The sequence below is a fragment of the Oculina patagonica genome, chromosome 6 (genome assembly GCF_052425735.1).
Source record: "Oculina patagonica isolate OP01 chromosome 6, crgOcupat, whole genome shotgun sequence".
NCBI classification, from domain to species: Eukaryota; Metazoa; Cnidaria; class Anthozoa; order Scleractinia; family Oculinidae; genus Oculina; species Oculina patagonica.
In genome coordinates, this window is record NC_135763.1 from 27,536,515 (window position 1) to 27,561,231 (window position 24,717).

A 24,717-nucleotide genomic window follows, 5' to 3' on the forward strand; every position below is an offset into this window, starting at 1 on the left:
GAACTTTAAGAAAACAATTCTCACGAATATTTCGATTGTCTGTCGGCTTCAGTCGTCGCAGTTCGCGCATAATCTTTAAATAAATACATACATAATGATTACAAGGGTCCCGCGCGACCTTAATTAATATTTGCGACAACAAAAACTAGTTTAGTCAGAAGACCTCGTCAGTTGGTAGCCATAACAACTGACGAGGTCTTCTGACGAAACTAGCTTTTGAAGTCGCAAATATTACTTAAGGTCGCGCGGGACCCTTGATCATTAATAAATTCATAAGCCAAATTTCTTGACGGAGTGCTATCTTGTAAAGCTTTAATTCACTACATTTTGAACATCGATTTCTCTAAAATTTGACAAGGATATTTGGGGATGATGGAATTACATCATGATTGTCCTTTTACTGAGAGATGACCTTTTGTCTGTGATGTTACAAGCCCTTAAAAGTTTAACTGCAGATAATGCGATTTTGTGTCCAAGTTTTCAGCTAGAATAGCGCACCAAATTAAATGATTTTATAGCCTCGTGATAAATCTTAACCTCTTTTGTGCTATGGCTAGAACGAAATTTTCGATTTCAAAAACTGCTACTAGTTAATGGCTTCTAAGAGAGCAAAAATGTGAAATTTAAACTTTGAAACGTGCTATCTTCATTTTGAGAAGGAAATTTAAAAATTCGCTCTAGTCATAGCACAATAGAGTACACCAAGTTTATGTTCCTCGCGAATCAACTCTTGAAATTCTATATCGGCGGAGAAAACTTGGACACAAAATTGCAGGTTTTGAGGCTCCGAAGACCTTCCGAGTCAATGTTTACAACAACATGTGATATATTCAAAGCTGTGAATCTAATTATGATAATTTCCTATGTTCCAGCGCACGTGGCACAAAGCTGAGAACAATTACTAGTAATTACTTGTACAAAAGAGTTTAAAAACAAACATTCTCATGAATATTTCGTTTGCTGTCGGCTTCAGTCGTCCGGCAGTTCGTGCATACTCTTTAAATAAATACATACTAATGATTGCAAGGGTCCTGCGCGACCTTAAGTGTGTTGAAAGTAAATGCAAATGATTTTTTTTTTTTTTTTAATTTCCACATCATTATGATGTATATTTAGCTTTACCTCTTAATATTAAGAACAAAAAAATGTTTTTATTATTAAGCCCTCTGCTGCTGGTGATGATTTGTATATTTTGTTATTGCAATAATTGAAAGACGAGCAAAGAAGCTAGCTTGTGTCTCTTGAGAACAATTCTGCTGGGTGTAATTATTTAGCTAATATATAGATTTAGGCAAGCCTAAAAGCGGAGCTCCCCAGTTAATTATTTTGCACTTTATTGAAACCTGAATTCAAGCCATTGTACAATTTTAAGGCTAAGAATATAATATTCGTTTTATTTTTTTTTATAAATATTAATATTGTTACTTACTTTTTTTTTTTACCGTGTCCCGGGGGGAGGGGGGGGGAAGAGGTACTCCCTAAAATTTACTAAAGGGGTGTGCCACTGAGTCGCTGAGACTCTGGACCTGTTCCGGAGAAAAACGGCTCAGTTTGCGACCCTGTTCCAGACAAACAGTGCAAAATAGGTACCCTGTTCCAGACAATATCCACAATGAAAAATATATGAAGATAGATATAAAAACACTAGCGTACATCACAAAGCGCTCACTTGACTTTGTCTGTGGCTTGGAGAAAAACCAATGAGAGGAGCGGAGTTTCATAGCTAAACTTGATAGTGTTCCACAGTCAAAAGGGTGATTTGTATACCCTGTTTCAGAGTCAGAGAGGCAAAAGGCATACCCTGTTGAGCAGCACATACCCGTATAGCCCTTATATGGGAGTACCGTATACAGCAACACCAAATAAGCCGAGAACAAACAAAATCAATCAAAACGTTTTAATTCCACCGACAGCATTATGATCCAGAAGTCTGGATGGGAAATTATGCTGCAAAACGGGTAATTATGTAACCTTCGTGTAGATAAGGAGGGGGTAGTAGGGCTGCATGTTGGGGTAGATAGGCATATCACGTGGTAAATTAGCAAATCACTTAACATTTAGAGTATAAAGGAAATAATATACATCTACATTAAGAATATGGTTAATTTTCTTTTTTTCATTCATTCATTTGTTTTTATTTTCACTATTTGCCTATATTTTACTTTGAATGGAAATGGCAGAGGTCATACTTGTAGCAAAGGGTTTACAGCATATTGCCATAAGCTAATGCCAAGCAAACCGGAGTGAAAGCTAACCACAAGCAAACTAGAGTGAAAGCTAATCCCAAGCACACCGGATGAATAAAGCTAACTGCGAGCAAACAGGGGTGAACCTAACTACAAGCAAACCGGAGTGAAACTAACTGGAAGCAAAGAAGGGACATTCTGTAACCACATCCCACCCCCCCCCCCCCCAAAAAAAAAAGGATGATAGCACCTTTTTTACTTTTACATGTCTTTTTGAGTCCCCTTCCTCTTAAGGGGTTTCACTTCACTTACAGAAATAAAAAAACAAAAATTCTGGGAAGATAGAATATTGTTTGTGAGTCTCAAACTCAGTTTTGTTCTTTGATTACGCAGAAAAAATAGAATCATGTTTGCTTGTGCATAAAACTATGCAAGAAAAAAATATAGCATCAATACTTTGACTGCTCTTTTAAAAATTTGTATGCTTTATTGTACACATTTTTGTGGAGTCATGTTGCCCATTCGTCATGGAGTTCACAAAGTAAGCAAATGAGTCACAATTTGGTTGCTTCATGGTACCTAATGGATACTGCAAGTTTTATCTGGCTTTGGAATATTTCACTAATTTTAACATTATAGCTGTTCTTATAAATTGTACGCAGCATACAACACATAAGAATGAAATTGGTATTGCATATTGCTTGCAATCACGATTTTAACGTCTATACTTTGGAATTACAGTACCACCAGTTTCAGCATTACCAATCCAAATTCAAATTATTACATTGCTTTTTAACTCCACTACCTCCCCCAAGGTCAACCAAAGATCTTATGATATACAGTAATTAGACAACTACATGTAAGTCCTGTGTAGTCGAGGGCTCAAAATATTTGGACACTTACAGGTCATGTTTACCGGCCAAAGAGATTTTAGCTTGGTCACATGTGGTTTCTTACCAGCCAAAACATTGAAAAAAGCAATTTTAAACTCCCATTCATTTCTGCTGTTACTGTTTTGGCTGCATATTCTTAAAAAGATCACTTCATAATGCCCTTGTTACATCTAAAAAGATGTGAAAGAGACAGGTCAATCAAGAAGTTGTTTTCTGAAGTACACTGTAAATACGTTAACATTTAAAATATAAACTTTGCTCATTTGCAGCTTTTCTTGATTTCAATTTACATGTAATTTACTAGTCTCTTGAAAATGGCATCATGAAGACACCCAAACATCAAGCTGGATAATCTTAATCCTTCCTGTTTTCTTTTGATGTCCTTGTCCACATTCTGTTTTTGTGTCTGTGGCTCTGCAAATTCTGAAACTCATGTTAACCCTGAAAAAAGTCAAATGCCACAGATTAAATTAAAATTGATTAATTGGCATGAATATCAATAATTTATACAACAAAACACTTAACGCAAGCTTGTATAAAGTGAAGCAAAACCACTGGATGCGAAAGGATACCTTATATATTTATATGTATATGGATACCTTATATGTATCAGCACAGACTATTTTTTTTTACTGATAACTGCGAAGTCAACTACAGAAAAAAACCCCGGTAACTCAAACTCGGATAACTCGAACAACCTTGCTAACTCGAACTCACTTCCATTTCCCTTGGATTTGACCCCACTTTTCAGTCATTTTTACTCGGTTAACTCGAACTCGGATAACTCGAAAACCCCGCTAACTCGAACTAAATTTTGTTTCCCTTGAACAAAATTTGGGTCAAACTTTTTACCCTGATAACTCGAATTCCTGAACTTGCAACTCGCAACGGTTGCCCATTGATTATAGCAATGAACAGATCATGTATTTGACAGTCATTTTCCACTCTTAACAATAGAATGTGTGGTCGCTTTAGAGTTTCTGGCAAGATAAGTTCAATTTGCACAGTACTGTATACTGAAGTGCTTAAAAATCAGTAAACTATCAATTATTAACTTGGCAAATAAAATATTCAATCAACCCCGCTAACTCGAAAAACCCCGCTAACTCGAACTCATTTTCGTTTCCCTTCAGAGTTCGAGTTAGCAGGGTTCTACTGTAAATATTTTAATAAACTCCAAGCATCACTGCAAACCCTTACACCCCCTCTTAATTAAAAGGTTTGGCCTTTAAATACTCCCCCTCCCCTCTACCCCTATATATACATGTACATGCATAGGAAAAACATTGCCACATCTTAAAAGCTTTTCTCTTAACAGTAATACTAAGATTTTTAAAGATTCACATTTAATTAATAATAAGTTTGCATGCACAGCTGCATACAGTGTCTAAAATGGCATGAATTTACTCACAAAGATTCCAGTTTTCCAGTAGTCAGTAGTATAGGAGTTGGGGGTACGAGATCATAAAAATTTTTATAATCTCTTACATCCCCAACTCCTATACTACTGCACAGCACTGGAATCAAAAATGAAATCAAAAATAGAATCAAAAATGAAACCAAACCTCGAAGCCAAACTGAAAACCAAAATGGAATCAAAACTGAAAACCAAGCCTGAAAAACCAACCCTAGGTCAACCTTAGGATCAAAATAAAAAAATCTCTTATACCTTTTTCAAAATTTTGGATACAGTGCGTTTAAACAAGCCTTGAAATCATAACTGAAATATGAATCTGGAAAAACCAAGCGAAGCAGATTTTAATGAGTCCGGCACCGCAGATCGTAAGATCGAGGAGGGGGATGGGACGAATGTTAAAAAATCACAAGGCCTTGGTGGGTAAAAAAGCTTCGTAAGAAGCTTTTCGGGCCTTGTTTTATGATGTTTTTGAAATTTATTTCAAAAATCACCTTATTTAAAAAATGCTCTTATACTCTTTTTAAAATTTTGAAATCAAAGTGCGTTTTAATTCGATATTTCAACCTAGATAATTAAACCTATATATTAATTCTTTTTCAGTATTTATATGATTAAACGAAGTTTTCCTTACTTCTCTCTTTTTCTTTATTTAAAATTTTGTAATGGCCGTATGCATAGCTTGATATACCATTATCTAGCAAATATCGTTTATCATCAAAACAACTCAATGATACTTTATTAATTTCATAGCTTCCAAGTTGATGATTTTGACTTCTAATGGTTTTCATCTTATGATGCATTATTTTGTTGCTAAACAGCGTTTCTTTATAATTTTCATGTGTGATATCATATTTAATAACGTTCTTTTTGATTCCTTTAGCGGTCTTACCTACTGATTGATTTTTTTTCAAATAGCTGTACATCTTTGATCTTAAACCAATGAATTCTAAAATTGGAATAAAAGAAGCTTCGTCTTTGAATTTACCTACAACTTTTTTATTTGTTTTATCATAAAACTGAGAGCTTTCAGGATAGCTACTAGTATCGAATTTTTCTTTGTCATTCCAAAAGTCTTGATATACATCTTCAGCTTCAATTTCATAGGTTAAACTGTCAGTATCCGTAAATAGTAGCTTAGCTCTGTTATCATATTTCTTTTTAATATAGTTATAATGAAAATCATACATCAGTGTTTTACTGATGTCTAAAATGCACATGCCGACATATGAAGGGCGATTGAGTGTGAGTGTTTCTTTGATCTTATGAACTGCTACGAGGTCTTTATTAAATATTTTGTTGCTGACATAGGTTGGTTTAGATGCCATCTTCAATAGTTTATTCTCATTTGTAATAAGTCTGACATCAATCCGTTTTCGGAGGTTTTCCATTGTCTTACCAAAAACGCTATTATTCAAAAGCTTAAAAAAGTCTTTTTCAAAATTATTGGAAGCATCCTGTCGTTTTTTAGTATTGAAATCGATATATTGTTTTAGCCAAGGAGATTGGTCAAACTCTAATACTCTATGGACTTTAATTAATTTCAAGCCGAGATCTAGGTATAATTGAAGGTTTCTATAATGTGTTATATATTTATGCTTATTATTCAAGGTAGGTATCAGTTTATGAACTAATCCCGTGGATATATTGTATTTGGTTGCAATGTTTTTGCAATAATCTGATAGCATATCTTTGGTTACTTTTATCTTTTCCGGTGCAAGAGGGTATTCATTATGAAGATCATGCAATTCTTTAGGATATTCAAGATCGACTTCTAATATCAAACCTTTTTTAGTCTCTTCTTTATACTGAGCTAAGTCAATTTTATCAATCTGTTTCTGTGTCATCCATTTAAAATTACCTGTCGGCAAAAACTGACTCATTGCCCAAGAATATAAAGCATTAGCATCTAGATACATTATATACTTCGATGGCGCCTCTTTATTATATGTTTTCATATATTTGTTATTAGCTTTCCCATATCGATGAGCTATATAACTAATACCTCCTCTCATTCCTTTTTCAATGAATTGATACATATCAATGTCTGTCATAAGTTCTAGTTTTATACCAGTCATTTTAAGCATAGCATCCCATGAAAGATTTGGACTACTAAAGTACCAACAGGGATCTAATCCATAATATTTAAAACATGTTTTTCTGAAATTTTCAAATACATCAGCCAGCAAAAGCACATCAGATTGGAGATACAGATCATGATATTCACCCATTGTTTTGAGCTTGAAGGTTTTACACACATTACGAACATGTTTATAGTCTTTATCCGATATATGCTCATTATTCAAGATGCTGTAAAAGTCTTCTTTAGTCGGTAGCCCCTCATTAAATTTATTAAAGCTGTCCATGTAGTCATAAGGGTATACTCCTTTTCTCGTCATCAAATTTAATTTCTTTCCCTTGAACATGTTTGAGGTATATTTTAACGATTCTCTAGGTAGATTACTGACTAACTGCTCAAGGCTAGAACTCATAAACTGAAAACTATCAATAAAATTAAGATGATTACCAAGCATAAAAGCCATATACTTTTCCATATTATTTGGTATAGCATTGATATTCATCTCTTTGATCTCTCCTTTTTTATTTTTGTATGTATGGTTCTTAACAATAGCTCCAATCTCTTGCATTATAAAATGACTATCATAACCCCTTAGATTATGGAATATAACAGGTATTTTTATCTTATCCGATTCTATTCTCAGTTTAAGATTGCATTCTTGGTGTGCTGAACCTCTGTATTTACCAATGATATGGCAATGGTCTCTGACTCGTATATCATCATCAGTATATTGCTTATCACAAATATGACATGCTTTTGCATTTTTGAAATTCTCTTCATTGTCTTTAGTCATTTTCAATGGTTTGTTGAAATGTTTTTTCATCACTTTTTTACAATATTTAATTTCATCCAACATCTTTTCCATGAATTTATAAACAGCTTTTTCACCTCTGTATATCTGCACAGGCTTGCTATATTGGTCATCATAACAACATACAACCTTGTATCCATATCCACAGTCTTGATGCTTCTGATAGGCTTCAGTATATGATTTATCATTATTGGGCTTACAACTTGAGATCTTTTCTGTTATAGCCTCAAAATCTGCATAAATAACGAATGGCACTTGTTGTTGTTTATGAAAGTTGTTGAATTTCAGTATATTGTTATCCTTGTCAGGCATCTTAATAGCTTGTACTCCATTTACTTGTATACAGTTTTCCTTATGATCATTCAATACTCTTTCAGAGCTAAAGCACTGGAGACAATGCATACAAAAATGTTTCCTTTCTTTATGCTTTGTTTGATTATACATAAATTTGTTGAAATCCTTTATAAGAACGTAATGCTTGTTTTCATTTTCAGTTATCAATAATAAATTCATCTCTTTGTTATATTTTTCTTTTGAAATAAAGATGGGAAATGGCTGTTTGTCTTCATAACCGAATACATTGATATTGATTTCATTCTGTTTCTCGATTTTGTTAAACTGCTTTATATTCACGGGAAAATTAATTCCATCGTAATTTAACTTTTCAACATATGCCTTATCAGATTTTTTAATCCTTTGAGGGTATTTATCTTGCGGATTTAAGCATCTGATATGACACCAACAAAAGCACTCATTATCCTCATTTTTCATGTTAATCAATCCTTTTGAACTATTTCTAAGTTCTGGTGGTAGCTGAATATAGGAGGAGCCTTTTATTGGTTCATATTTTACTATATTAATATAATGACCATCAACTGATTCAATAGTCCATCCTGAACCTTGACTAACCCATTCAGCTACGAAATTTAATATCATTTGTTTAGATGCTTGTAGTGATTCTTCGATCTCTTGATTATTAATTATGGTCTGTGCTTTACTGTTGAAATAAGCGGTTTTATATATTACACTATCTTCAAACATTTTAGTGAATTTTACCTTAAGAGTTTCAGCAAATTTGAGTCCTTTCATGGCTGATAGTTCTTTTATGATATGATATTCAACAGCTTTCCTTGTGTTTTGTAGTTGTAATAACGGGTCTTTGTTGTGTTTTATACCAATTTCGAAAGACTTTGTGTAGCCTTTTAGAGCTCTGCTGACTTGTTCTATTTTAGTCCTTGGTAATGGAACTGGTTTTTTTGGTTTTATAGTCCTAGGCTTTGGTGTAGGCCTATAATCATCTCTAAATTTAAGTGGTGGTTGAATGATATTTTCCTCATAATCATCAATCATCTGTTTAACACTCTTACGAGGAGTTGGGATTGGTGGCCTAGGTTTGTAAACTTTAGGTTGGTTTGCTTTTAGTGATAATATCATTTTTATAAGATCGGTTTTCGATAGCTTAGCTAGATCTGATTCGTTCATATTATTAGATGAGATATTTTTATTTTCCATTTTTTATACTATATGAAATTATTATTTCTTTAAGTGTCTTATAGTAAAATTATTTTTTTTATTTTTATAAGATCGGTTTTCGATAGCTTAGCTAGATCTGATTTGTTCATATTATTAGATAAGATAATTTTATTTTCCATTGTGTATTGTTATTTTCAATTATTTCAAATCTATCATCATCTTCTATTGCTTTGAAAACAGCATTTTTGAAATGTTTTTTTGACTTCAAATGTGTCCATTTAGCTGCTAATGAACTATCGTAATTACATATATCGCATTTCCATCGTTTATTTAACATATACTTAGTCTTTGAATTTTTGATAGCGTTTATTCTATCAGCGTCGTTATCATACTTTAAATTTCTTCCCATTTTCTCTTATTATACTATAAATGATATTTCTTTATATCTTTTACTATAAATATATTGTGCGTTTAAAAATAACCAGTAATAAAATATTATTGGTTGTCATCAACAACAATAACAGTATCATATCAATACTGTGTAACCAGCCTTATAGCCTTCTTCAATATATGTTACATAACTTGTCTTTATATATGTGACTGTTATAGTGCGTTTAGATATAAACAGATAATTATTTTCTTTAATATATATATAGAATGACTGATATAACATTAAATATCAAACACCTTTTAGAATCTGATCAAAGCTCGAATGATATAGCCTTCATTAATAAAATGTATTGTATTCAGAGCATCCTTAAAACAAATATTTGTATTATTAAAATGCTATCTTCAGACCTTAACAGCAGATCTGAAATATCAAATGAACACAAAAATCATGTACGTTTAGAGTGTATACCTGAAGACCAGAAACGACGACGTGGAAGACCTCGTAAGGATCAACATTAAATACATAATTATTCAGTTTACGGTTTTAGCCATAAGTTATAAATGATTAATGACTAAACCATTGACCGAAAAAACCTGCTGACGCGTCAGCAGGTATTTTAATCTGGTGTGATTTCTATTGACCAATCATATTTCAACAAGTAAAAAGTTTTTTATATATAAACTTTTTGAGTAAAATTTACTCAAAAAGTTTACTCAAAAAGTTTACTCAAAAAGTTTACTCAAAAAGTTTACTCAAAAGGTTTACTCTAAAATTTACTGCCAAAACAGCTGTGCCGTGAAGTTATGTGTGTTATATATATAATGGTTTGTAATTCTGAAATCCACGATGAATTAAAAAATTTAAAAGAACCTATATGCCCTTTCTGTGATCAACTATTGATAAAAGGTATCAAGGATGCTGAGCAATGCTGTAGTAAGCAGGATATAGAAAATATAAATGGTATGGATGTCTGTCTAAATTGCGGTTTGGTTAATAGTTATGATTATGTCAGTGAGTACATTGATTTTTATGAAAATATGCATAGAATACGGCGAGAATCGGTATATCATCGTAAATACCACATTGAGAATGTTTTAAACGATTTATGTATTAAAAATGGAGTTCAATTGTCTCATAATCAGCGCGATAAGATTTACAAAGTGTTTCATGAGATCGATACTATTCTTCCATCTATAAATAAAAGAAGAAAGAGGATGATCTCAACGAAATATATTATAAGACAGCTGTTTAAAATGCTCGGTATACCCTGCGATTTTATACAGATTTCTGAATCAAAAAAAACACTAGCGTTTAATGATCGGTATTGGGGTGAGATTTTATTGTTGAAATTTGATGAGATTATGAAGATTATTCTGAAGTGAATTTTTTATAATATTTTTAACATATTCATCTACAGTGGGGCATTGATCAATTACTATGTCGTCAAGCACTTTTAGATCGGTCAGAAAAGCATTTTCGTCTGATGGTAAGCCTCTCAAGAAGCATTTTATCTGTATACAAACTTTCTCATAACTTGTGTATGCAAATTTGCATTTATTCACTTTGTCAGATATGTTACTCTTTGTTATATAACCATGAATCAAAACACCCGATCCTGTTAAACAACCTATAACAATAGGATTAAGAGTGATACTACCAACAACAGTACCTATGACAGTCAAGCCAATGGAGGACATCTGCAGAGACAGATAAACACGTTTCAATTTCTTATACTTCCATTTATAACATGTCTGTAATCGGTGGTAATTATTATACAGGTCCTTCAATTCCTTCACTCTATCTTCTGATAATTTGTTGGATATGTGATTAAAATTCATCATATATCTTCTCATATGTTATATGATTATACAATGTTTCGTTCATTCGATTTTCTATTTTATATTCTGTTATATAATTTCCTGATATTTTGGATCAATCGTTCAATACTTTTTAGTATCTCATGTATTAAATCTACAGCTTTCATATATATATATTGTTTATACAATTAATTGATTTTCATAAAATAGTGAGTTAGATAATTTATTCGAAGAATACACCCCCTGTTTTATCTAAAAATTGGATTTTATGATACTCTCTACCATTTATCGGATATGCAGTTTTACTAAAAGCGATTCTTTGTACATAGTAATCTGAACTGATTTTAATGTTGGATGCATTGATATTAAACCCAGACAATGTTTGATCAATACTCATAACATTATTGCAAACAGCGATTCTAAATTGATTCCCTATTTTAGTATACCAGAGGTTTAAAAATCTAGTTATATAAACATCTCTGATTTGCTCTGTATATGAATCTAAATCATATTCAAGTGCTAATTTATTATTCTCTACTTTAATCCATGGGAAATGAAAGCTACCCTCGTTGCCTAATTCTATTTTAATTCTTTTATTATCACCGAGTTTATAGTCATTTTTGAATGATATATATATAGTGTAGTCATTTGATTCAGTGATATTTTCATTTAAATTAATTACGAAAACACCTATAAAGCCCCCTTTTGGTTCAAATTCTGTTAACAATTTAGTAGTTTGAAAAACGAGATTACTACCTAAGCCAGAAACAACACTGCCGTTGCTATCTGACATAGTAAAATTCGATACATCTAATAAATCAAAAAAGTATTCAAACACTTCATTATAATAACTTTTGGGTTGGAGTGATAATATTTTTGTTTCAAGATAGGCCTTAAGATTATCATTGAAGCTATTCAGTTGTTTATAATTGACGGCTTGGCTATCACTATTTCCCTCTTCAATACCATAAATAGCTTTATTATCCATATTGATCGCTGTGTTGAAATTAATTTGGTCATTAGCTATATAATATATTTGATCATAAATACTTGGTTCGACATTGGATTGATGACCAGATATTCCATAAACAGTGAAATATGTCTGTAGTTTAGGGTCATAAGAGCTTCCTGTTTTATTTTTCATGACTAAATCGAGATACAAGTAATTGTTTCCGATGCTTTGACTTTTTGTGAATTGGCATATCAATCTGACATATTTTTGTGTTTTAAACGTTTTTCTGCTAACGTTATGAATAGTTTCTATGGATGATGTGCCATATATTTCCAAACTGTCAGGGTCAATATCATCACTAACCCACATAATCTCAAGAACAGCAGTATATTGATCATTGGTCAATAAATACAGATTTAGTCCAATTCTTGAACTGTAATAGCCTTTAGAACTGTCAAGCAATAATTTCATGTCAACAACCTTTTTATTTACCTTATGTGGTGAATTTTGAAAGGTTACAACATTCCCCAATTCGACATCATCTTCTTCACTCACTTGTGCATTGGGATCATCCATTATATATTTGAATTTATTTTCACCATTAGCTGATTGAACATGACTTTCACCAACATAATCAAGCATGTATTTTTTGTTTACAGCGTCTGTATTATTGCTTGGGGTTTTTAGATGGGTTATATTATACCCACCCATATCGAGATTTGCCTCCATCATGTTACTACCGTGAATATTGAGCCTATTTTGTATGCTCTGAGCTAAGCCATTACCAACAGCCTTCGTTAAAAAAGTACTGTCGGCATATATTTTGGAAACCTTGCTCTGAAGGGTATTAGCCAAAATAGCACCTGTTTTCTTCGTTAGAAAAGTATTGTCGGCATATGTTTTATCAGCTTTAAGCGCGTCTCTGGAGTCAATATATTCTTTATTCATCACATTTGACATATTACTATATCCTGAATCGAATTTCGGTACGTTTATTATGCTGTTAAACGTTTGTTCGTTATTGGTACTAAGATCGGCTTTATCAGTGAGTTTGTTGTTTAGTTCTGTTTTGACTTTATTGTCTTCTAATTTTACATATTCAACATTCGGTATTGATAAGTCGTTATACAACCCATCATAGTAAGCTTCAGTGTTCTGAAGTGAAAGTCCAACACAATCAAAATGGGTTTCATCACTGTTTTTTTTCATTAAAAATTGGTTGACATATCTCTTGTTAACAGCACTACTCAAGTCTTTTGCATATGTATCAAGATCAGCATCAAATGCTACGTCATCTTGAGTCTTTAACCCAAATATTTTCTTTTTATCCATATCATAATTGCCATCGTCCGTCAGTTTAAAACCAACCCCAGCTGGTCCTTCTTTTCCAACACTACCAGTTATTGCATTCGCAGTATGATTGCCGTCAAAAAATCCCATATGTAATTATGTTATATATTTTCAAAATAGTTCTTGATGAATTTTTCATTGTGATTGGTGTTTGTCATTGATAATGGTTTCAAGATGTCAAAATATCCTTTTTTGAATACAAGTGCTTGGTGTAAAAAATAAAGACAATAATAACCACATAAAACAGACTTGAGGTCTTGATATTGAGAATTATTAAAAAGAATATTGGTGATACCATCTCTCTTTGCTCTCATTTCAAATTCTTGGGGGTAATGCATTCCGAAACTGTCGAAATACCATAATGTTTTGTCATTTTTACCTTTTATACAACAAGTCCAATGAGTTCCAGCATTATTCAAATCATCTAAATTGATAATACATGGACTATGTTTTTTAGGCATATGTTGGTTTCTGCTATATATGCCGGTAATATCAATTTTTAAATAATCACACCAATTAATCAAATCTCTATCGCTCAAAGCTTTATTAATGAATTTTGGTTTATTTACAATCTCAATCCAATTATTGGAATGGTTGTTTGTGTTACTTTTTTCTTCATGGTTCTTTTTTTTATTCCTGAACCTTTCTGATCCCAAGTACCAATGAAAGGGGGGCTTTTGTACTGGGCATAATCGTGGATATTAAATGGTCTGTTACGCAATCCTTGTCCTTGGCTTTTTATTGAAGGTGGATACGGTCTATTTTGAAGACCCATACCCGATTGTATCATTGGTTTAATATGAGAAATTTGTGTTTTTGAAATTTTTATATCAACACCTTTATTGAGGGTTTTCGATTTTTTGATCTTATTGATCTGTGTTTTTGTCAGAAACATTTTGTCGCTTCCAGACAACTCATTAGACGACAACCTCAGTGTTATTGGAGATTTGTTCATGATGGCTTTTGTGAGCTTCAATTTCTGGTTTCCGCTGAGTGATACAGTGTATGGTTTGTATTCAGTCATATATATAAACATTATATAAAATACATTTGATTAACGAATCAAGCTTTGAGGAGAACTTTACCATTGACGATATCAACACTAAGCTCTTCTTCATGGAGAATCAAAGCATAGAGGCTGTAATTTGCATTTGGATTCCCAGATAAATTGTAAATGAATTGGATCTTGGTTGAACCACTTTTGATTTCTTCCTCTTGGTTTCTAAGATCAAAATAGATGAGCCCATACAACTCTTGAAATGATTTCAGTGTTATTGTTGGAGAACTGTAATAAGCATTAAAATCTTTTTGATATTCCATCAATGTCCTGTATGCTTGTACGATCTCTGTATCTGGTTTCAGTTCTTCGTTTGGATAAAAAATACCGTTGCTCAGTTCAAGCCTTGCATTTGAAAATGTTCGGTTATTCGCGATGTTATATGTATTAAATAGAAATGGATTTTGTGTTTGATCATTCATTTTTGCATCATTAAGAGCCCATATAAAAACATGCCTCGGTTTTCGAATTGAAGAAGTAATCCTGAATGTACCTTGACGTGCTGTTGTTGATGGAGAAATCTCAATTCTCTCTTTGAGATATGACCATGTATGTGGCTTTAGATATGTTTTAAGAAAAATCTGCTCACCCTCAGCATTGAATATCATTTTCGGTACCCATAAAACAAGCCTAGTGACAATAAACCTTCCTGGGTCACCCCCAGCACGAAATATCACATTGTTATCAGTTTCAAGACTGACATCAATGGTGACTTTACCATTCGGTGCTATTTCTGTCTCAAAAGAGTTGAAGAAACCATATCTGTTCAATGGTAGTACGATGTTATTTTCAGCGGATGCTGTAAGTAATGCTTTTCTTTTTGCGAAACCCTCATTGTAGTTTACATTATCTCCATCAACTACATTTCTTGCTTCATAAGCATTATCAGCGTCGTTTCGACCGTGCTGTACTTCTCTCATAGTATATTTTTCTGATACAGCACCGACACTAGTGTCTGGGTAATTGAACATACTTGGTCCGACTGTTTCAGTGTAACTTGATGATAATTCAGTCAGATTTTTCACATTGATAGCATGATTAACCCCTGGTGCACCGAGAGCATTAACTCCGCTTAATTCAACCTTCAACTGATTGATAAGTGAATAACCGGAATTGACGGTTGCAACCTGATCATCTGCATTATATCCAGTGTTATCCATCTTTGTGATTTTAAAATCAACAGAAAGGTATGAATTATACAAGTCGAAAGGGTGAGTCTCACTACTGCTATCAATAACGAACCTGTATCCACTCTTTTTTTGAGACTGGTTGTTTGCAGGTAATGTTATTGGATTTTGTAAATCAAATGAGACATATTCGTATCGTTTGCAATATTTCGAACTTCTGAAAGACATTATATAATAATGGTTTACATTATTTTACATGTTGGTTAATTTGTCGAATTCCAGACTGAGGATATCATTCCTCAATTGTTCTTCCGTATTTTTCGTTCTTTCTGGTTGGAATTTTTTGTTTTCAGGATGTGATTGTAATAAGCTGACGATCATGTCTCCCTTATTTTCTGATTCAGTGTATTTTTTCAGTTTTTCTGTTTCTTTCTTGGTTGCTTTATTCAGTCTATTTTTGATGATGTTGCCAGTTTTATGTGCAACATGTTGTACTCCTTTTTTTACCGGCTTTTTTGCCAAATCTTTGGTGGTTTTACTTGTCAATGATTTTTTTGCAGTGGAAATTAAACTGTTCATAATACCACCTCCTTTTTGGTGATCATCAACTGGGACACCGGTTTCAATGTCGATGTAGTATGACATACCGGTATTCATATCTCTCACTTTTCTGATTCTGCTCATATACGAATACGATATATAATATCACACTTCTTTCAACAGCAAAGTCAAGTTAATTGGTATATTATTGAGATGGATAGGGTTGTTCAATCCATCAGTGATATATATCCTCAATTCTTTGATGATGTTGGTATTGATTTTGTTGAAAAGGGGTCGAGGTATTGTTTCTTTTATTTCAAATGGATAAGATATCTGCAAATTGGCAACACTAAAACGATAAAGTACATCACCTTGCGTCCCAGAAACAAGTGAGTCGCTCAGAAGATTGCAATGAATGAAAATGTTATCAACATTTCTAGTTATGTTTGGAGCATTGGATCCGTATTTTGTTGATGTGATGATTTCTTTATTGAAACCAATCAGTTTTGAGAAATCACCTTCTCTGAGATCCAATTGATATTTTTCTTCCAATTCAATATACACCTTCAATAATGATGATGAAAATTCAAGTGAGATACCTTTCCCCTTATCGTTTAAATCACCGTTCACTTCGAGTATTTGTGAAATATACTCATTGATGTCTGAATAAGAATAATTACCATCACGGAAAACAATTTCAACCCAATTCGCTCCAGAATCCTTGCTGTATTTTATTTTGTTATTTCCATACTTTGAAGACACATTGAACCAGCTATAAGTCATTTCAGCACTGTAAAGAGCCAAATAATATGTTTTATTCCTGTCCAAGACTATTTCAGGCACATGATTGATGGTGAAATCATGAGACATTGAATCTCTTATTCCATCATTGCTATCCAAAAACATCGGGATTTCCATTATATCATTAGATTACATTAATTGAGTCCTGACAAATTTATCGTATTGTGTTTTAGCTATCACACCTTGTTTGAGTAAATAATCAATGATCTGCCACATTTCATTTCTGAGAGCAATACTTGTATTACCAGCCCTTTTGCTTCCAGTCAACAAAGTCAATCTTTTCATCAAATCGTTTGGGTTTGAGTATATGATTGCACCTCCAATCAGTTTTGATTTCCCTGATGATCTGTGTTTTGGGATGTTTGATAACATATTGAGATTATTGAATATTTTGATTGCTTTTGATGAATACTTTTTCTTCGGATTAAACCTCTTTGTGATGAGATCAACGAGTGATTTGTCAGCAATGTCTTCATAAACCATTTTGCCATCTTTCACGGCTTCGATGACCATTTCATTGATTAATCTTGGCATATTTATGAGTAAACCACCATACTGTCCATTGTTTATCTTGTAAGCATTCCGCTTCGGCTGTTTGTAAGACCTGATACCTTCACCTTTTTTTTCCCTAAAATTGATTCCTTTTATAACAGTGCGATATTTACTCAATATCTCTTGATCTTTCCTTGCGTTATTTTTAATAATCCGATTTGAAGATCGTCTTTTTCCAGTAAGATGAGATATTGCTGATCTAACTTCTTTTACATCTGGAATATCATTCAAATCAGGATCAAATCCATATTTTCTTATGATGTTTTTTTCACCTTGGTTGAAGATATGTTCTTCAACGACTTCTTTTTTTGGGACTTCTTCATCTTTATCTTCTTCTTCATTTTCTTCAGGTACTATGTCTAAAGGATCAAATTTTGATGGTAAATAACTTAACCAACTTTGAACCCCACTTTGTGAACCAGATGATGACATTGTTTCATTCAACATATCAACAGCTGAAATTAATTTTTCTTGTTTTTCATTCAAGTTTTCAATTAATTTATCTTGTTTTTTATCGATGGTTTCTTTCACCTCTTTCTGAGATGTTATAACGGGTTTGAATAATTCCTTGCTTTCAAATTGTCTTGATTGTTTTTCATCCAGTGTGTCTTTTATTTGTTTTCTGATTTGTCTTTTCAAAAGATTATTCTCATAATGCTTCTTCTGATTCTCTCTGAATTTTTCGATATCCATATATAATAGTTTAGATAAATGACAAAATTAATATATCAATTGACATAAATGCTGGAAGACAGATATTTTAATGTACACAATATATATATTGATGAAGATTCCAAACTATGACAACATCAAAAAAGAAGCCCAAAAACGAAGCTTAAATAACTTCTTGAATGAAGAATTCAGAATGCTCATTTGCGGTCAAAGCAATTGTGGTAAAACAAACCTTCTGATGCACATATTGAGAAAACCGCTCGTGTTTTATGACAAGATAATATTTTATACTCCGAATAGACATCAAGACAAAATAAAAGATCTCGAATCATTGATGGATGACATATCAAAAAAGGTTGGTTATGATGTGTTAGAGATTAAGACTGCTGATAAAATAATGGATACTGAAGAATATCCCAACAATAACAGAAAAATAGTGGTCTTCGATGATTTGATAAATTGTTGTGACAAAATTCAATCCAAAATAGCGAATCATTTCACTGACGGAAGACATCATAATATAACTCCCATTTATTTGAGTCAAAGTTACTATGATGTGCCTCAGAAAATAAGACTGAACAGTTCACATATGTTATTATATCCACCAGCCACAAAAAACCATTCCAATCTGATCGGCAAAGAAAACAGAATAGATCCCAATTTATTTGACAAACTGATGCCCTTCGAATTTTTGTTCATTGATAAAGAAAAGAGAAGCTGTAAAAAAAATTTTGATGAAATTGTATAATCAATATATATAATGGTCAAATCGTATTGTGTAAAACAGAAAAAAAGACTGAATGCATACCTGATAGCGAGCGATATGTAAAAACCAAAAATGGCCGAACTATGATGAAATGCATATGCGCTGAATGCAAAATCACTAAAACCCGTTTTGTAAGCAACAAATCTGGTAAAGGACTCGGAGAATCGATCAACAATAAAATCGGCAATAAGATCCCAGGGTTTCAGCAGGCTCAAGACGTAGCATCCTTTATCATGGGTGCTACAGGAGGTGATAAAGATCTGTTCAAAAAGTATTGGAGTGGAGACATCGCAAAAGGTGCCTTCAACACGAAAACCGGATTATTCTCAAAGAAATTCTGGACATCTCCAAGTGAGCATCAAGATCCGTCATGCTCTGGAACCGTTTGGGATAAAAAAGCAGGGAAATGGAGGAATAAATACTGTGATTAATATCTAATCAATATATATATATGTGTCAGTCATACTGTGTTTCGTGTAAAATGAAAACTAATTCAATCAATCCAAAGACAGTCAAAAGTAAAAATAACAAGCTGATGGAAAAAAGTATTTGCTCAATATGCAGAAAAAATAAAAGCAAATTCATTAAAAAGAAAAGCGGGAGAGGTTTTGATATCCACAAAGCTATTCTGAAAGTAGCTCCAAAAGAAGGGTTTGTTATGCCCGGCCATAAATATACCGGCCCGGGTAATCCTCTTGAAAAACAGGTAAAATGGGATCCAAATACAGGTAAAATACTAAAAATATATCAGTCACCAACTGGTAAAACAGATGCTGTATCGATGCAACATGATGTAGATTACAGCGTCTGTGCAAATAAACCCTCAAAAGATCAGGTTAAATGCAAAAACGAAGCTGATAAAAAGATGGTAAAAGCCCTTGATGCTATCCCATGGAAAGACAGACAATGGGGTCATGCTATTGCAAGGAACACTATTGCTACCAAGGCTAAAGTAGGTATGGGTGTAAAACAAAAGAAGACAAAAAACGGAAAACGGCGTTGAGTAAAAATGATTGGTCTCAACAATTAGCCGATGAGTTACATAAACCAATCAGACGAAAATTTAAAACTAGAAGAGTAATATCAAATGGAATTGACGACATATGGTCTGCAGATTTAGTTTTTATGGATAAACTTTCAAAATGGAATAAAGGTTATAAATATCTATTGACTATAATTGACGTATTCAGTAAATTCGCTTGGGCTATACAATTGAAAGATAAGAAAGGTACATCAATAACTAACGCATTCAACAATATTGTCATTAATGACAAACGTAAACCTGAATTTCTCTGGGTCGATCAGGGATCTGAATTTTATAACAAAACATTCAAGGAATGGCTAAAGCAAAATGATATTAAGATGTATTCCACTTTTAATGAAGGTAAAGCTGTTGTTATTGAGAGATTTAATAGAACTTTGAAAAATAAAATGTACAAACAGTTTACTATTCAAGGTAACACACAGTATCTTGAAATGCTACCCATACTGGTAAAAGAATACAATAATACAAAACACAGTTCAATAAAGATGACACCAACAGAAGCTTCAAAGGAAAAAAATCAAGGAATTGTATATCTTAACCTATACGGTGATATGGAGCCATTATCAGCAATACCCAAATTTAAGGTTGGTGATAAGGTCCGAATATCTAAATATAAACGAAAGGTGTTCGACAAAGGCTATACTCCTAATTGGTCAGAAGAGATATTCATCGTTGATAAGATCCAATACACTAATCCAATAACTTATAAATTAAAAGATTTGAATAATGAAGAAATACAAGGTAGCTTTTACGAGTCCGAACTATTGAAAGCAAAACAAGAAGTATTTCGTATTGATAAAGTAATTCGGCGGAACTATAAGAAGAAACAAGCTTTAGTGAAGTGGAAAGGTTATAGTGATGAATTTAATAGTTGGATACCAATCAAGGATTTACAACATATTTAAACGCACTACAGCTGTTCAAGCTATGATAGCTGGTAAAAGAAAAGTTGGCCTTGGGACAAAAAACCGTCAAGTAAAGAAAACTAATAAAAAGAAATAGCTAATGAATTTAACAACTGGATTTCTATGAAGGATTTAATATATAAATATATATTAAATATATTTATATATCAATCAAAATATAAAAACAAGAATTTAGTTGGCAGTAATATCACATATATTTTCGCCCAATATGAACCATATATCAGACCAGTATCTTTGATTAAATTCTTGTGTTTTTTGTTGTTTACTAACTTCAATATAATCACTTGGTATATCTAGATGTTGAAATATCCTCTTTAACAAATAACGAATACTTATAAGCCTATGTCTTTCTTTTTTCATATTTCTGTCTTTTGTTATAAATTTATTTATAGCACTACGATTTACAAAAATTAATTGATAGATTTTATTTATTTTTTCCCTTTGATTATCACTAATCAAAATTTTATTCTCAGTGCTTAATTTATCAATTATTTTATTGATATGGTAAAGGTTATTATTCAGTTTTTTTTTATATGTTTTATTCATTTCACGTTCTAATTCATTCCATTTTTCAACGCTCATACGATTTGTTGTCATCAGATCCCACATTTCAGTATAATTAAATTTATCTAACATAACTTTTCTATATAATAATAAAACATTATAATTTTATATAACTTTTAATAGTGCGTTTTAATCAGCATTTTTATTAGACCTATTTTTATTTTTATGATAAGCAAATGAGATTAGAAACACGGGTATCGAAATTATTACCATTTTTGGCATCTTGAATCAATTCTGAGAATAAAAGTTTATTTTATGACAAACGTTTATATAAAAGTTTGTATAAAAGTTTATTGTAATATGATTGGTTAGTTAATATAAACAATAGAACATTCGAATCTATTGTATTGAACCAAATATTATGAAACCATGACAATAATGCAGATGTTTAACCTTGAACTATAAAATATTAATCACCATAATTTTAAAAAAGACATAAATATATATAAAAAATAACGAATCACAAGAAATATATAACATTAAAAATTTACCATAACTGTCGGTTAAAAATATATAAAAATTTCTAAAGTATATATATATAAATGGTTGAAGTTCGAAGATATTTTACTGAAAAAGACAAGATGGATGCAAAAAGAAGGGCCAAGACTTTATATGCATCTAAAAAGGAATGGTTTTGTGTCATTTGCAATAATTATAACTATAAATTATCCGGTAAATGGAGACATCTTTTGACACAAAAGCATATTAATAACAGCATCATTTACAACAAAAAATCAGATTAAACGCACTAAGATGCAAGATTTTTAAAAAAGAGTATAAGAAGTTTTTTTAAATATTGTCAAAAATAATCAAAGATTATTTTTATCATTTAATCAAGGTTTAGTTTATAGATTTGGCTTCAAGGTTTGGTTTCCATTTTTTGACCTTGGGTTGACCTAGGGTTGATTCTGAGATTTGATTTTTAAACGCACTAAGATCCAAGAGTTTTCAATTAAACTATAAGAGCATTTTTAAATAAGGTGATTTTTGAAATAAATTTCAAAAACATCATAAAACAAGGCCCGAAAAGCTTCTTACGAAGCTTTTTCACCCACCAAGGCCTTGTGATTTTTTAACATTCGTCCCATCCCCCTCCTCGATCTTACGATCTGCGGTGCCGGACTCATTAAAATCTGCTTCGCTTGGTTTTTCCAGATTCATATTTCAGTTATGATTTCAAGGCTTGTTTAAACGCACTGTATCCAAAATTTTGAAAAAGGTATAAGAGATTTTTTTATTTTGATCCTAAGGTTGACCTAGGGTTGGTTTTTCAGGCTTGGTTTTCAGTTTTGATTCCATTTTGGTTTTCAGTTTGGCTTCGAGGTTTGGTTTCATTTTTGATTCTATTTTTGATTTCATTTTTGATTCCAGTGCTGTGCAGTAGTATAGGAGTTGGGGATGTAAGAGATTATAAAAATTTTTATGATCTCGTACCCCCAACTCCTATACTACTGTAGTCATTAACCTTTGTTGTGTGCATTTTCCAAATTCCACAACAAGATCGTGATTTTTTTATGACAAATATAACATTTACTGTTGACATTCTGAATGAAACCAGCAAAACAGACCTCAAAATCTCAAAATTGTTGACATTGTTATGTAATCCACATGAACGCTCAATAGTGAACAGAACTACATGACAAGTGGATTATTTAATATATTTGGGAAAGAAAGAGCTAAGTAATGAAGCTGAAGTTTATTTAATCTGACTAAATGAACAGTAATTTTACCTCCATCATGAATATCAATAAACTGCATACACTGAATCGATCTATTTCACTCGGAGTTAACGAAATTCCAGGTGCTTCATGCAAACTGACATCACTTTCATTTTCATCTCAGCTGCTCTTCCAGCACTGTAAAACAAAATAATCATATCACAAGCATTTAAAAATCGTAAGCTTAATTTTCTTCGAGATGTGTTGAAGTGATATTCTTTGTGAATTCGTTCCTCGAAGGCCCAACAATTATTTGTTTACATAATCAAATCCTCCTATTTGATCAGTAAAACCTGGTAAAACTGAATTTTAACGAATAGTATTTTTCAACATTGTTCACTAAGCAAGTAAAATGTGCCGTAAATATAAGCTTACTTTGCGTATAAAGTAAGCTTAAGACAAAACGTAGAGATATTAAATGACGGAAACACTGCAGTTTTGTACTCACCTTCACCAGTTGGCCGCAGTAGGTACACTCGTCTGCTCGTTTTATCTCCGATCCCTTGTTCTCCGCTATTTCTTTGCCTGTTTTCTCGGCACCTCTCTTGCTATTTTAGTCGCTTTTCTTCGCTACTTTGCTACCAGGTTCGACAGGCGCTTTGCTATACTTTTTCGCCTGCTTTCTGTCCGGGTTTTCTGGATCTCTCGCGATCTCTTTCCCGTCGCAAATCGCTTAAACCCTGTTTCCTCGAAGTTAAGTTTACCCTGCTCTCGTTTGTAGTCATCGGCATAACAAGGAGCCAAAATAAATATGTTTGTCTCAAGTTCTAACTTTCAGACTAGCTGAATAGGATTTAAAAATACGTAGTAATTTTGAAAATTTCTTTGCCAAGAGACCTCACACTGCAAAATTATTTCGCGCCAGTACTGCGCGAGTTGTCAAGACCTTTCAAGATCCCGGATGTGCGCAACACCGTACGTACGCCACCGTACGCGCCCGCGAGGCATGCCGCTAGCCATGATGACCATGAAAACTCGGATGCAAGGTTTCCTATTTTATTTCATGTGTTTTTTTTTTTGTTTTTTTTTTTCATGTGTTTTTTTTTATGGGTATGGTGCTCCGCTCTGCGGCCCTTACGGGCCGCTAAGGAGCTCCGCTACAAATAGCGTGGCTCTGGATGTGCTAGCTGGTTTGAAATGCTTCTGGGAATTCTCACAGCTTTCACCCCGATTTTTGAATTTCAATATATTAATTTGCAACGCAACTAATAATGAACTGTCAGTTACTGGTGACACTATTTATTAAGAAATGTTCAAATGCAGTTTGCAACTTTGTTTATCCACATGAAGTATTTCTGTTTGAATGTAATTGTTACGTTCATATGTTTGTTAGTTTGTTTGTTTTCTACTGCCGATAGGAATTTTCTTTTTGTCTATGTTGTGCTGTAATGATTGAAAAACATCTAGATGATTTGGAAATAAGTATAGAATTCTCACAATTTCGCTCGTTTATCTACCCTTCAGTGAGCTATTGGTGCCATCTTTACATTCACACTTTTAAAGTGAGGAAATTCAATAAACGCAAATACAAGCCGATGTCCCCAATCACAGAACCGAAACAAACGAAAACGACGGAACGAAA

At 32.7% G+C, this 24,717-nt stretch overlaps 1 protein-coding gene and 1 long non-coding RNA gene across 2 annotated transcripts in view; both read right to left on the reverse strand.

The window, feature by feature from the left end:
- Nucleotides 1–24,717, reverse strand: part of LOC144657978 (uncharacterized) — a 56,340-nt gene that overhangs the window by 23,561 nt on the left and 8,062 nt on the right. The gene's annotated exons all lie outside the window — the stretch shown is intronic.
- On the reverse strand, nt 1,884–23,467 carry LOC144658417 (uncharacterized). The gene is made up of 2 exons (XR_013571709.1): nt 23,148–23,467; nt 1,884–3,520 (listed from the first exon to the last, which is right to left on the reverse strand). It is a non-coding gene; the product is annotated as an uncharacterized LOC144658417 (long non-coding RNA).